At 37.5% G+C, this 15,510-nt stretch overlaps 1 protein-coding gene across 1 annotated transcript in view; it reads right to left on the reverse strand.

Moving 5' to 3' along the window:
* Positions 1–15,510, reverse strand: part of LOC309628824 (uncharacterized protein) — a gene marked incomplete at its 5' end in the record, with an annotated part of 104,588 nt that overhangs the window by 19,715 nt on the left and 69,363 nt on the right. The window lies entirely within an intron of this gene.

Consider the following 15,510-nt stretch of genomic DNA (forward strand, 5'->3'; position numbering starts at 1 on the left):
TACTTAAGAATCTTGATCTTCTCCATTTGACAGAAGTGTGCTTTCGTTTTCACCTCACAAATAAATCTGTTTTGCATTATAATTATGTGTAAAGAGATTGATATTGGAGCACAAGAAGGGTTAGGTTCATTAATGTGAGTTTGGTGAAAGCTGAGGTACAGTGGGTGCATTAAAAAAAAAAAGGCTTTCCTCAACACCCAGATACAGAGTCAGGATTTGGTAAATTCAGCTAGTCCAAGTGGATATAGCAGAAATTAAGTAGTGAAACCTTAGGTCTCCCTAATGTTCTCCTCCCCTAGCTTGTATACAAATCTTAAGTTTACAAAATAGTAGGGTTTTCTAAGTAAATGCAAAGCTAAAACTTAAACAAGAACCCTTGGTCTAGAAAAGGTGACTCTCACTTGAAAGATATACAGTGAATAGGCAGCTGCAACCCAGGTGCATTTCCACAACTGGAGGTAGGCATAGGGAACAGGAGGGTACTTAGGCAATTAAGACACTACAGACAAGTGTTGGGATGGCCCTACCCCCTCCACTGTGGGCTACCTAGCAGCTACTGGGGTAATTGCTTTCAGGAGCAAACAATGAGCATGCAAGCTTGGATCAGACCCAGGGACCTCAGGTGGCTAGTACCACCTGGGAAGAAAGGGGGCGCTATAGGATTGTGTCCTGTCTTTAAAACTGACCGGCTCCATGGCCTTAAATAAGTTTTTATTTACCTCACTCATTGACACAGTTTAGTCATCTGTAAAGTAGGATTAATATTACTTAGTTCATAAAGTTAATAAGAGGATTAAGTATGTAAAGTATCTAAAAACAGCACCTGCTCAGATTATGTATTCTGTTATTTGTATAATAAACAATGCCATTTCTTTTTTTTTTAATTTTTTTTTATTTTTTATTTTTACAAGAGATAAATAGACTGACACCAAGCATTGTACATGGATGACCACAACAAAAGCAACAATGATTGCAATTACCAAACATGAAACACACTCATACTATGTCATAATATTGACATTCAGTCCAGTAATCCTCCACTGTAACAGCTCCTTTACTTTGCAGTGAAAATTGAGTTGTATATTCTTTGCCTCTGAGTCCTTGTGGGATTTTTTTTTTTTAATTCAGACAGAAAGTCACAAAAATTATACTCATCCTCATCAGTTCACTCAGTCCCATGTAATTAATTTTTTTTTTCATCTTGATCTTTTGTTAGCACTTTTATGAGTTCATCAGTTTTTCATTAGAGTTCTGAAAATGCTTATTCATTCAGTCCAGCAGTACAGTCAGTTACCAGAAACCTGTACTTGTCAGAGTCTTTTCCATGAATTTCTTGAAGATGAAACCCTTTTATAGGAACATATTTGCAAAATCATCAGAGTACACCCAGAACTGTCTGTAAATGACAAAAGACTTGAAAATGACCACGGTTAAAGATTTGATGAAAGTTCATAATAATGCAGTTGACAAGAAAATTAGTTATTTCTGAGATATACATTTTAAAGTAATAACTAGGATTATTACATATAACATTATACCAGAACATATAGGATTTTTAGAAATTTCATGTAATGTCTGAAACATTTATATTAACATATTTCCATACATATTTCCATACACATACAAATATAAGATTTTTAGAAATTTCATGTAATGTCTGAAACATTTATATTAACATATTTCCATACAAATAACCCAATGAAAGTTGAGTATTAGTTGTTTTGTTTGTTTTTTTATACTGCAGGTTCTTATTAGGCATCAATTTTATACACATCAGTGTATACATGTCAATCCCAATCACCCAATTCAGCACACCACCATCCCCATCTCACCGCAGTTTTCCCCCCTTGGTGTCCATATGTCCATTCTCTACATCTGTGTCTCAACTTCTGCCCTGCAAACTGGCTCATCTGTACCATTTTTCTAGGTTCCACATACATGCATTAATATACGATATTTGTTTTTCTCTTTCTGACTTACTTCACTCTGTATGACAGTCTCTAGATCCATCCACGTCTCAACAAATGACTCAGTTTCGTTCCTTTTTATGGCTGAGTAATATTCCATTGTATATGTGTACCACAACTTCTTTATCCATTCGTCTGTTGATGGGCATTTAGGTTGCTTCCATGACCTGGCTATTGTAAATAGTGCTGCAATGAACATTCGGGTGCATGTGTCTTTTTGAATTACGGTTTTCTCTGGGTATATGCCCAGTAGTGGGATTGCTGGGTCATATGGTAATTCTATTTTTAGTTTTTTAAGGAACCTCCATATTGTTCTCCATAGTGGCTGTATCAATTTACATTCCCACCAACAGTGCAAGAGGGTTCCCTTTTCTCCACACCCTCTCCAGCATTTGTTGTTTGTAGATTTTCTGATGATGCCCATTCTAACAGGACTGAGGTGATACCTCATTGTAGTTTTGATTTGCATTTCTCTAATAATTAGTGATGTTGAGCATCTTTTCATGTGCTTCGTGGCCGTCTGTATGTCTTCTTTGGAGAAATGTCTATTTAGGTCTTCTGCCCATTTTTGGATTGGGGTGTTTGTTTCTTTGATATTGAGCTGAATGAGCTGTTTATATATTTTGGAGATTAATCCTTTGTCCATTGATTCATTTGCAAATATTTTCTCCCATTCTGAAGGTTGTCTTTTCGTCTTGTTTATGGTTTCCTTTGCTGTGCAAAAGCTTTGAAGTTTCATTAGGTCCCACTTGTTTATTTTTGTTTTTATTTCCATTACTCTAGGAGGTGGATCAAAAAAGATCTTGCTGTGATTTATGTCAAAGAGTGTTCTTCCTATGTTTTCCTCTAAGAGTTTTATAGTGTCCAGTCTTATATTTAGGTCTCTAATCCATTTTGAGTTTATTTTTGTGTATGGTGTTAGGGAGTATTCTAATTTCATTCTTTTACATGTAGCTGTCCAGTTCTCCCAGCACCACTTATTGAAGAGACTGTCTTTTCTCCATTGTATATCTTTGCCTCCTTTGTCATAGATTAGTTGACCATAGGTGCGTGGGTTAATCTCTGGGCTTTCTATCTTGTTCCATTGATCTATGTTTCTGTTTTTGTGCCAGTACCATATTGTCTTGATTACTGTAGCTTTGTAGTATAGTCTGAAGTCAGGGAGTCTGATTCCTCCAGCTCCATTTTTTTCCCTCAAGACTGCTTTGGCTACTCGGGGTCTTTTGTGTCTCCATACAAATTTTAAGATGATTTGTTCTAGCTCCGTAAAAAATGCCATTGGTAATTTGATAGGGATTGCATTGAATCTGTAGACTGCTTTGGGTAGTATACTCATTTTCACAATGTTGATTCTTCCAATCCAAGAACATGGTATATCTCTCCATCTGTTGGTATCATCTTTAATTTCTTTCATCAGTGTCTTATAGTTTTCTGCATACAGGTCCTTTGTCTCCCTAGGTAGGTTTATTCCTAGGTATTTTATTCTTTTTGTTGCATTGGTAAATGGGAGTGTTTCCTTAATTTCTCTTTCAGATTTTTCATCATTAGTGTATAGGAATGCAAGAGATTTCTGTGCATTAATTTTGTATCCTGCAACTTTACCATATTCATTGATTAGCTCTAGCAGTTTTCTGGTGGCAGTTTTAGGATTCTCTATGTATAGTATCATGTCATCCGCAAACAGTGACAGTTTTACTTCTTCTTTTCCAATTTGTATTCCTTTTATTTCTTTTTCTTCTCTGATTGCCGTGGCTAGGACTTCCAGAACTATGTTGAATAATAGTGGTGAGAGTGGACATCCTTGTCTTGTTCCTGATCTTAGAGGAAATGCTTTCAGTTTTTCACCATTGAGTTTTTCACCATTATATTATTTGTATAATAAACAGTGCCATTTCTTAAACTTGGAAAGCCAGTATATAATGGAAGCACTTATAAATTTATTTATTTATTTATTTTTGGCTGTGTTGGGTCTTCGTTTCTATGCGAGGGCTTTCTCTAGTTGCGGCAAGTGGGGGCCACTCTCCATCGCGGTGCGCGGGCCTCTCACTATTGCGGCCTCTCTTGTTGCGGAGCACAGGCTCTAGACGCGCAGGCTCAGTAGTTGTGGCTCATGGGCCTAGTTGCTCCGCGGCATGTGGGATCTTCCCAGACCAGAGCTCGAACCCGTGTCCCCTGCATTGGCAGGCAGATTCTCAACCACTGCGCCACCAGGGAAGCCCAATGGAAGCACTTAGCATAAGAAAACATGTCACTGAAATTGAGACAGAATCTTAAAACATTTAATATTAGAAGTTTCTTGTTCTACATATTTAATCATCACCACAAGCCTATGAGATAGGTTCTTTTTTATCTCCATTTTACAGATGACACTAAGACAAAGCAGTAACTTACCCAAAGTCATACTGCTACTTAGTGGTGGAGCTGAGGAAGGATTAATTAACTGTCTGATAAATATTCTCTATTATGGTGTTCATGAAATGTGATGTTGAATTGCTTAAAAAGCTTGATTTCAACTTTTATGTTTATGTTTTGCTAAAACTACTTATTTTTGAACCAAGCTTCTTTTATTTTATTTTTTTAAATTGTGGTAAGAATACTTAATTTGAAATCTACCCACTTAAATTTTTAAGTGCACAATACAGTATTGTTGGGACTTCCCTGGTGGTCCAGTGATAAATAATCCGCCTTCCAATGCAGGGGACACGGGTTCCATCCCTGGTCATGGAACAAAGACCCCACAGGCCACGGGGCAACTAAGACCGCGCACCACAACTACTGAACTCGCGCACCTCAACTAGAGAGAGAGAGAAAAAAAAAAAACCCACGTGCCACAACAAAGAGCCCCTGCGCCACAAGGAAATATCCCACATGCCTCAACGAAGATCCCACCTGATGCAACTAAGACCCAACGCTGCTATAAATAAATAAATAAATAAAATTTTTTAAAATGCAGTCTTGTTAACTATAGGTACTATGTTGTACAACAGATCTTTGGAACTTATTCATCTTGCATAACTGAAACTTTATATGAATTGAACAGCCCCCCACGTCCCCTTTCTTTTGAATGTATGTCCATGTTTACTCTGTTCTTCTATTCATTCCTATGTTGTGTGAATGTTTTTAGCTTGTCATTACTACTGCAATCACTGTACAAAAATCCATATGCCATGTATGCTTTAAAATGTTCAATGCCCACTTGTTATGTTACATTTGTATTAATAAAGATTGCACATTAAAAAAAAAGTATCTTGGATTAACCAAGATGGCGGAGTAGAAGGACGTGCTGTCACTCCCTCTTGCGAGAGCACCAGAATCACAACTGGCTGCTGGACAATCATTGACAGGAAGACCCTGGACTTCACCAAGGAGGATACCCCACGTCCAAGGACAGAGGAGAAGCCACAGTGAGACGGTAGGAGGGGCGCAATCAGAGTAAAATCAAACCCCATAACTGCTGGGTGGGTGACTCACAGACTGGCGAACACTTATACCACAGAAGTCCACCCACTGGAGTAAAGGTTCTGAGCCCCACGTCAGGCTTCCCAACCTGGGGGTCAGGCAACGGGAGGAGGAATTCCTAGAGAATCAGACTTTGAAGCCTAGTGGGAATTGGATTGCAGGACTTTGACGGGACTGGGGGAAACAGAGACCCCACTCTTGGAGGGCACACACAAAGTAATGTGTGCATCAGGACCCAGGGGAAGGAGCAGTGAGCCTGGGGGAGACTGAACCAGACCTACCTGCTGGTGTTGGGGGGTCTCCTGCAGAGGCGAGTGGTGGCTCTGTTTCACCGTGGGGATAAGGACACTGGCAGCAGAGGTTCTGGGAAGTTCTCCTTGGCGTGAGCCCTCCCAGAGTCTGCCATTAACCCCACCAAAGAGCACGGGTAGGCTCCAGTGTTGGGTTGCCTCAGGCAAAACAGCCAACAGGGAGGGAACCCAGCCCCACCCATCAACAGTCAAGTGGATTAAGGTTTTACTGAGCTCTGACCGCCACAGCAACAGGGAGGGAACCCAGCCCCACCCATCAACAGTCAAGTGGATTAAGGTTTTACTGAGCTCTGACCGCCACAGCAACAGGGAGGGAACCCAGCCCCACCCATCAACAGTCAAGTGGATTAAGGTTTTACTGAGCTCTGACCGCCACAGCAACAGTCAGCTCTACCCACCACCAGAGCCTCCCATCAAGCCTCTTAGATAGCCTCAACCACCAGAGGGCAGACAACAGAAGCAAGAAAAACTATAATCCTGCAGCCTGTGGACCAAAAACCACAGTTACAGAAAGATAGAGAAGATGAAAAGGCAGAGGGCTATGTACCAGATGAAGGAACAAGAAAAAACCCCAGAGAAACAACTAAATGAAGTGGAGATAGGCAACCTTCCAGAAAAAGAATTCAGAATAATGATAGTGAAGATGATCCAGGACCTTGGAATAAGAATGGAGGCAAAGATTGAGAAGATGCAAGAAATGATTAACAAAGACCTAGAAGAATTAAAGAACAAACAAACAGAGATGACCAATACAATAACTGAAATGAAAACTACACTAGAAGGAATCAATAGCAGAATAACTGAGGCAGAAGAACGGATAAGTGACCTGGAAGACAGAATGATGGAATTCACTGCTGCGGAAAGGACTAAAGAAAAAAGAATGAAAAGAAATGAAGACAGCCTAAGAGACCTCTGGGACAACATTAAACGCAACAACATTCGCATTATAGGGGTCCCAGAAGGAGAAGAGAGAGAGAAAGGACCAGAGAAAATATTTGAAGAGATTATAGTCGAAAACTTCCCTAACATGGGAAAGGAAATAGCCACCCAAGTCCAGGAAGCGCAGAGAGTCCCATACAGGATAAACCCAAGGAGAAACACGCCGAGACACATAGTAATCAAAGTGGCAAAAATTAAACACAAAGAAAAATTATTGAAAGCAGCAAGGGAAAAACGACAAATAACATACAAGGGAACTCCCGTAAGGTTAACAGCTGATTTCTCAGCAGAAACTCTGCAAGCCAGAAGGGAGTGGCATGATATACTTAAAGTGATGAAAGGGAAGAACCTACAACCAAGATTACTCTACCCGGCAAGGACCTCGTTCAGATTTGATGGAGAAATCAAAAGCTTTACAGACAAGCAAAAGCTAAGAGAATTCAGCACCACCAAACCAGCTCTACAACAAATGCTAAAGGAACTTCTCTAAGTGGGAAACACAAGAGAAGAAAAGGACCTACAAAAACAAACCCTAAACAATTAAGAAAATGGTCATAGGAACATACATATCGATTATTACCTTAAACGTGAATGGATTAAATGCCCCAACCAAAAGACATAGACTGGCTGAATGGATACAAAAACAAGACCCATATATATGCTGTCTACAAGAGACCCACTTTAGACCTAGGGACACATACAGACTGAAAGTGAGGGGATGGAAAAAGATATTCCATGCTAATGGAAATCAAAAGAAAGCTGGAGTAGCTATACTCATATCAGATAAAATAGACTTTAAAATAAAGAATGTTACAAGAGACAAGGAAGGACACTACATAATGATCCAGGGATCAATCCAAGAAGAAGATATAACAATTATAAATATATATGCACCCAACATAGGAGCACCTCAATACATAAGGCAACTGCTAACAGCTATAAAAGAGGAAATCGACAGTAACACAATAATAGTGGGGGACTTTAACACCTCACTTACACCAATGGACAGATCATCCAAAATGAAAATAAATAAGGAAACAGAAGCTTTAAATGACACAATAGACCAGATAGATTTAATTGATATATATCGGACATTCCATCCAAAAACAGCAGATTACACGTTCTTCTCAAGTGCGCACGGAACATTCTCCAAGATAGATCACATCTTGGGTCACAAATCAAGCCTCAGTAAATTTAAGAAAATTGAAATCATATCAAGCATCTTTTCTGACCACAACGCTATGAGATTAGAAATGAATTACAGGGAAAAAAACGTAAAAAGGACAAACACATGGAGGCTAAACAATACGTTACTAAATAACCAAGAGATCACTGAAGAAATCAAAAAGGAAATCAAAAAATACCTAGAGACAAATGACAATGAAAACACGACGACCCAAAACCTATGGGATGCAGCAAAAGCAGTTCTAAGAGGGAAGTTTATAGCTATACTAGCCTACCTAAAGAAACAAGAAAAAGCTCAAGTAAACAATCTAACCTTACACTTAAAGAAACTAGAGAAAGAAGAACAAACAAAACCCAAAGTTAGCAGAAGGAAAGAAATCATAAAGATCAGAGCAGAAATAAATGAAATAGAAACAAAGAAAACAATAGCAAGGATCAATAAAACTAAAAGTTGGTTCTTTGAGAAGATAAACAAAATTGATAAGCCATTAGCCAGACTCATCAAGAAAAAGAGGGAGAGGACTCAAATCAATAAAATCAGAAATGAAAAAGGAGAAGTTACAACAGACACTGCAGAAATACAAAGCATCCTAAGAGACTACTACAAGCAACTTTATGCCAATAAAATGGACAACCTGGAAGAAATGGACAAATTCTTAGAAAGGTATAACCTTCCAAGACTGAACCAGGAAGAAATAGAAAATATGAACAGACCAATCACAAGTAATGAAATTGAAACTGTGATTAAAAATCTTCCAACAAACAAAAGTCCAGGACCAGATGGCTTCACAGGTGAATTCTATCAAACATTTAGAGAAGAGCTAACACCCATCCTTCTCAAACTCTTCCAAAAAATTGCAGAGGAAGGAACACTCCCAAACTCATTCTATGAGGCCACCATCACCCTGATACCAAAACCAGACAAAGACACTACAAAAAAAGAAAATTACAGACCAATATCACTGATGAATATAGATGCAAAAATCCTCAACAAAATACTAGCAAACAGAATCCAACAACACATTAAAAGGATCATACACCACGATCAAGTGGGATTTATCCCAGGGATGCAAGGATTCTTCAATATACGCAAATCAATCAATGTGATACACCATATTAACAAATTGAAGAATAAAAACCATATGATCATCTCAATAGATGCAGAAAAAGCTTTTGACAAAATTCAACACCCATTTCTGATAAAAACTCTCCAGAAAGTGGGCATAGAGGGAACCTACCTCAACATAATAAAGGCCATATATGACAAACCCACAGCAAACATCATTCTCAATGGTGAAAAACTGAAAGCATTTCCTCTAAGATCAGGAACAAGACAAGGATGTCCACTCTCACCACTATTATTCAACATAGTTTTGGAAGTCCTAGCCACGGCAATCAGAGAAGAAAAAGAAATAAAAGGAATACAAATTGGAAAAGAAGAAGTAAAACTGTCACTGTTTGCGGATGACATGATACTATACATAGAGAATCCTAAAACTGCCACCAGAAAACTGCTAGAGCTAATTAATGAATATGGTAAAGTTGCAGGATACAAAATTAATGCACAGAAATCTCTTGCATTCCTATACACTAATGATGAAAAATCTGAAAGAGAAATTATGGAAACACTCCCATTTACCATTGCAACAAAAAGAATAAAATACCTAGGAATAAACCTACCTAGGGAGACAAAAGACCTGTATGCAGAAAGCTATAAGACACTGATGAAAGAAATTAAAGATGATACCAACAGATGGAGAGATATACCATGTTCTTGGATTGGAAGAATCAACATTGTGAAAATGAGTATACTACCCAAAGCAGTCTACAGATTCAATGCAATCCCTATCAAATTACCAATGGCATTTTTTACGGAGCTAGAACAAATCATCTTAAAATTTGTATGGAGACACAAAAGACTCCGAATAGGCAAAGCAGTCTTGAGGCAAAAAAATGGAGCTGGAGGAATCAGACTCCCTGACTTCAGACTATACTACAAAGCTACAGTAATCAAGACAATATGGTACTGGCACAAAAACAGAAACATAGATCAATGGAATAAGATAGAAAGCCCAGACATTAACCCACGCACCTATGGTCAACTAATCTATGACAAAGGAGGCAAAGATATACAATGGAGAAAAGACAGTCTCTTCAATAAATGGTGCTGGGAAAACTGGACAGCTACATGTAAAAGAATGAAATTAGAATACTCCCTAACACCATACACAAAAATAAACTCAAAATGGATTAGAGACCTAAATATAAGACTGGACACTATAAAACTCTTAGAGGAAAACATAGGAAGAACACTCTTTGACATAAATCACAGCAAGATCTTTTTTGATCCACCTCCTAGAGTAATGGAAATAAAAACAAAAATAAACAAGTGGGACCTAATGAAACTTCAAAGCTTTTGCACAGCAAAGGAAACCATAAACAAGACGAAAAGACAACCCTCAGAATGGGAGAAAATATTTGCAAATGAATCAACGGACAAAGGATTAATCTCCAAAATATATAAACAGCTCATTCAGCTCAATATCAAAGAAACAAACACCCCAATCCAAAAATGGGCAGAAGACCTAAATAGACATTTCTCCAAAGAAGACATACAGATGGCCACGAAGCACATGAAAAGATGCTCAACATCACTAATTATTAGAGAAATGCAAATCAAAACTACAATGAGGTATCACCTCACTCCTGTTAGAATGGGCATCATCAGAAAATCTACAAACAACAAATGCTGGAGAGGGTGTGGTGAAAAGGGAACCCTCTTGCACTGTTGGTGGGAATGTAAATTGATACAGCCACTATGGAGAACAATATGGAGGTTCCTTAAAAAACTAAAAATAGAATTACCATATGACCCAGCAATCCCACTACTGGGCATATACCCAGAGAAAACCGTAATTCAAAAAGACACATGCACCCGAATGTTCATTGCAGCACTATTTACAATAGCCAGGTCATGGAAGCAACCTAAATGCCCATCAACAGACGAATGGATAAAGAAGTTGTGGTACATATATACAATGGAATATTACTCAGCCATAAAAAGGAACGAAACTGAGTCATTTGTTGAGACGTGGATGGATCTAGAGACTGTCATACAGAGTGAAGTAAGTCAGAAAGAGAAAAACAAATATCGTATATTAATGCATGTATGCGGAACCTAGAAAAATGGTACAGATGAGCCAGTTTGCAGGGCAGAAGTTGAGACACAGATGTAGAGAATGGACATATGGACACCAAGGGGGGAAAACTGCGGTGGGGTGGGGATGGTGGTGTGCTGAATTGGGCGATTGGGATTGACATATATACACTGATGTGTATAAAACTGATGCCTAATAAGAACCTGCAGTATAAAAAAACAAACAAAACAACTAATACTAAACTTTCATTGGGTTATTTGTATGGAAACATGTTAATATAAATGTTTCAGACATTACATGAAATTTCTAAAAATCTTATATTTGTATGTGTATGGAAATATGTATGGAAATATGTTAATATAAATGTTTCAGACATTAAAAAAAAAAAAAAGTATCTTGTTCTAAACAAGAACAAGTGATCATAAGAAAGAACCAACTAGATATCCTGGAAAAATTCAAGTTAACAAATGGGCTGAATATTCAAATACACACAGCTAATCAAATGAGTGGTCTAGAAGTAAGCTAAGATTCTCTGACAAAGGAGTAAAGAAATGGTCTTTAAAATGTTAAAACATGGAGTTCCAACAAAAGATCTAATTAGAGTTCCAAGAGGAAAGAAACTGAGAAAGATTCATTACAGTGAAATTTTAGAGCATCAAGGATGAAAAAGTTTGCCTAAGTCATCATTTAAGAAAACCTGATGTATCTCAATATTAGAAGCAAAGAAATGAAAAAACATCTTCAAAATGCTGAGGGGGGAAATTAGTAGAGTTAGGGTAGAATAGACCTATTCAGACATACAAATACTAAGCTCACAGATGCTTTTAACCCAAAGAGCTTCACTGTGAACAATATCATTGTTTACAAGCAAAATATAAGGGCATGGGCTTCTACAGGCAGGTCCAAAGTAGTCTGGCTGATATTAACATCATATAGTGCTTTATGCTTTAGCAATTCTAGTGGGAAATGGTCCACATAGTGGACTTCTTTTCCTACCTCTTCACACCATTTCTACAAGTCACACATCTTGAAAATCACTGCCATGGTGAGCTTGTCACCACTGGAGAAATACTAGTTGACAAAGCATTCTTGAATAAATTCTCACTTTTATAATTACTAATTTATATCCAATTTTATACTTGTTAATGAATGATAGAAATTCACATTAAATTGGGAATAAGACAAGACTTCATTATGCTCAGCACTACTTATTGTTTTTTCTGAATGTTCTCAAGCAGCGTTTCTCAACCTCAGTACTACTGACATTTTGAGGCAAATGACCCTTGTTATGTGGAGTAATCCTTTGCATTGTAAGGTGTCTAGCAGCATCCCTGGCCTCTACCTACTAGATGGAACCTTCTCCAGTTGTGGGAAAACTGTTTCCAGACATTGCCAAATATCTCTTGAGAGGCAAAAATCACCTTGTTTGAGCACCACTATTATAGGCAATGCAATAGAAAAGCTAAAGGAAAAGATCTGTTTGAAAAAAACTTATTTAATGTGATATGATTATAACTAGAACTGAAAAACTATTATAACTTACAAGAAAGTTATAAACTTTCTTCTAAGTTATAAGTTATCCTGCATCCTGGCTGGATGCAGGATGAATATCTACACATCAACTTTTCAAATATAGTATCAACAAATAGAGAAAATATTTTTAAAAAGATATCTTGTTTAGCCACAAATATCAATACATAAAATATCTAGGAATAATTTTAACAGAAGTAGCTTGGAAACTTTATAAAATAAAACTAAAATGTTTCCTGAAAGAAAGAAGCTTTGAATAATGAAAAGAGAAGAGGAAGATTAAATTTGAAAATTGTGACACCTTCCAAATCAAAGGTCTAAAGCAATTTTGTTCATGATCCTAACAGGATTTTGAGGGTTTAGACAGTTTAGTACCAATGAGTAAGCTCCGGTCATGGGGAAAAACAATGAAACACACATAAAACTTCCTTAACATCATTAGTCACTGGGAAATACAAACCCCAAAATTACAATGAGTCACTATATAATCATCAGAATGGCTAAAATTAAAATGACTGTCAACACCATATGCTGGCAAGGTGGTGAAATAACTGAATCTCTCACACATTGTTGGTGAGAATATAAAGTGGTACAATCACTTTGGAAAAAGACATGTCATTTTATCTTATAAAATAAGCATATACATACCTCATGCCTTTTGGGAGGACACAATTCAGCCCATAATAAATAATAATATTGTTAACTAAAATTGAGTAGAGAAAGCTACAAAGAAAAGAAAGGAAGGAGTTACAAGCTAATTCACTTGATGTTCATAGTAGGAGTCAATAGATACTGCCTGAAGAAAGAGGGTTCTAAGAGTTTGATGTAAAAGTCTAACTATAAGGACAGTCACTAGAATAAAAATATCATAAGAACTATAATTTTTAATATAACAACCTCCATAGTGAAAGCTTATATAAATACAATCATCATATTACATTTTATTTTGTAACCCTTATGTTAGTCCTTGTTTTAGCCGTAGTTTCATTGTTAAATACATTCAGTGTTCACTCTGAGGACTTTTTTTTTTTTTTTTTTTTTAACTTTGGGTTTATTTATTTATTTCTTTTTATGGTTGTGTTGGGTCTTCGTTTCTGTGTGAGGGCTTTCTCTAGTTGCGGCAAGTGGGGGCCATTCTTCATCGCGGTGCGCGGGCCTCTCACCATCGCGGCCTCTCTCGTTGCGGAGCACAGGCTCCAGACGGGCAGGCTCAGTAATTGTGGCTCACGGGCCCAGTTGCTCTGCGGCATGTGGGATCTTCCCAGACCAGGGCTCGAACCCATATCCTCTGCATTGGCAGGCAGATTCTCAACCACTGCGCCACCAGGGAAGCCCACTCTGAGGACTTTTGCTGATGTTTCCCTGATCATTTTTCTGCTTGGGTCAATTTTGTTCTTTGGGAGGTACTTCAGCAAGGCCTAATGCAGATAGTATTCCCTCAGTCTATGAATTTGCAGAAATTTTTGCCTGTACCTTTGACACTTGAAGGATATCTTGGATGGATTTAAAATCCTTGGCTCAAACTTTCCTCAAGTATCTGATAAATATTGTTCTGTTTCTGTTAGCATTGACTCTAGCTATGCCAACTTGTCTTTCTTTCCCTTATAAATGACACAATGTTTTTGCCCAGATTCTCAAAGTGTGCTACTAGTGTTAGTAGGCTACATCTTGTGTTGGCAGGGTATATGTTAGTAGGATATGTCTTGGTATTGATCATTCTGAGATAGTTTTTTTCCATATCTTGGATATGCTTTTTAATATACAAATTCAAGTCCTATTTCACAGCATTTTCTAGTGTTTGCTTTACTCCATTCTTTTGTATTTCCTCCAACTGGAAGAACTCCAATTATTCATATTTTGAATCATTTTTGCCTACCATTTATAACATTAATTTAAAAAAATCTTTTCTTCTTTTTTTTTTAATTAATTAATTTATTTTTTATTTTTGGCAGTGTTAGGTCTTCGTTTCTGTGCGAGGGCTTTCTCTAGTTGTGGTGAGCGGGGGCCACTCTTCATCGCGGTGCGCAGGCCTCTCACTGTCGCGGCCTCTTTTGTTGCAGAGCACAAGCTCCAGACATGCAGGCTCAGTAGTTGTGGCTCACGGGCCTAGTTGCTCCACGGCATGTGGGATCTTCCCAGACCAGGGCTCGAACCCGTGTCCCCTGCATTGGCAGGCAGATTCTCAACCACTGAGCCACCAGGGAAACCCCACATTTACTTTAAAAAAATCTTTTTGCTTATTTCCCTTATACTTCATTTTTTCCATATGTATACTCTGTGTCCTGCTGTGCTTTCTATAGGGTCTATTTCTTCTTATGCTATTTGTAATTTAGTCTTTATTTATGAAATGATTCTGTTTCTTCCATTTCTTTCCTAAATTTTACTAGGTACCATTTCAAATCTTCCTATTGACTGACCATCAGCTTCCTTTGGTGACCAAGTCTTCCCTGTGTTAATGTATCTATTTATTTTTTAAAGGTTACACTCCATTTACAATTATTACAAGATATTGGCTATATTCCCCAAGTTGTACAATACATCTTTGTAGCTTATCTTACACCCAATAGTTTGTACCTCCCACTCCCTCACCCCTTCACCCTTCCCCGCACTGGTAACCACTAGTTTGTTCTCTGTATCTGTGAGTCTGCTTCTTTTTGTTATGTTCACTAGTTTATTGTATTTTTTTAGATTTCGTGTATAAGTGATATCTTGTAGTATTTGTTTTTCTCTGTCTGATGTATTTCACCTAGCATTATGCCCTCCAGGTCCATACACGTTGCTGCAAATGGCAAAATTTCATTTTTTTTTATGGCCGAGTAGTATCCCATTGTGTCTATGTGTGTATGTATATATATATATATATATATATATATATATATATATATATATATATGTGTATATATATATATATATATATATATATATATATATATATATATATATATATATATCACATTTTCT

This window comes from Balaenoptera borealis (assembly GCF_965194805.1).
Source record: "Balaenoptera borealis genome assembly, chromosome: 5".
In the NCBI taxonomy this organism is placed as follows: domain Eukaryota; kingdom Metazoa; phylum Chordata; class Mammalia; order Artiodactyla; family Balaenopteridae; genus Balaenoptera; species Balaenoptera borealis.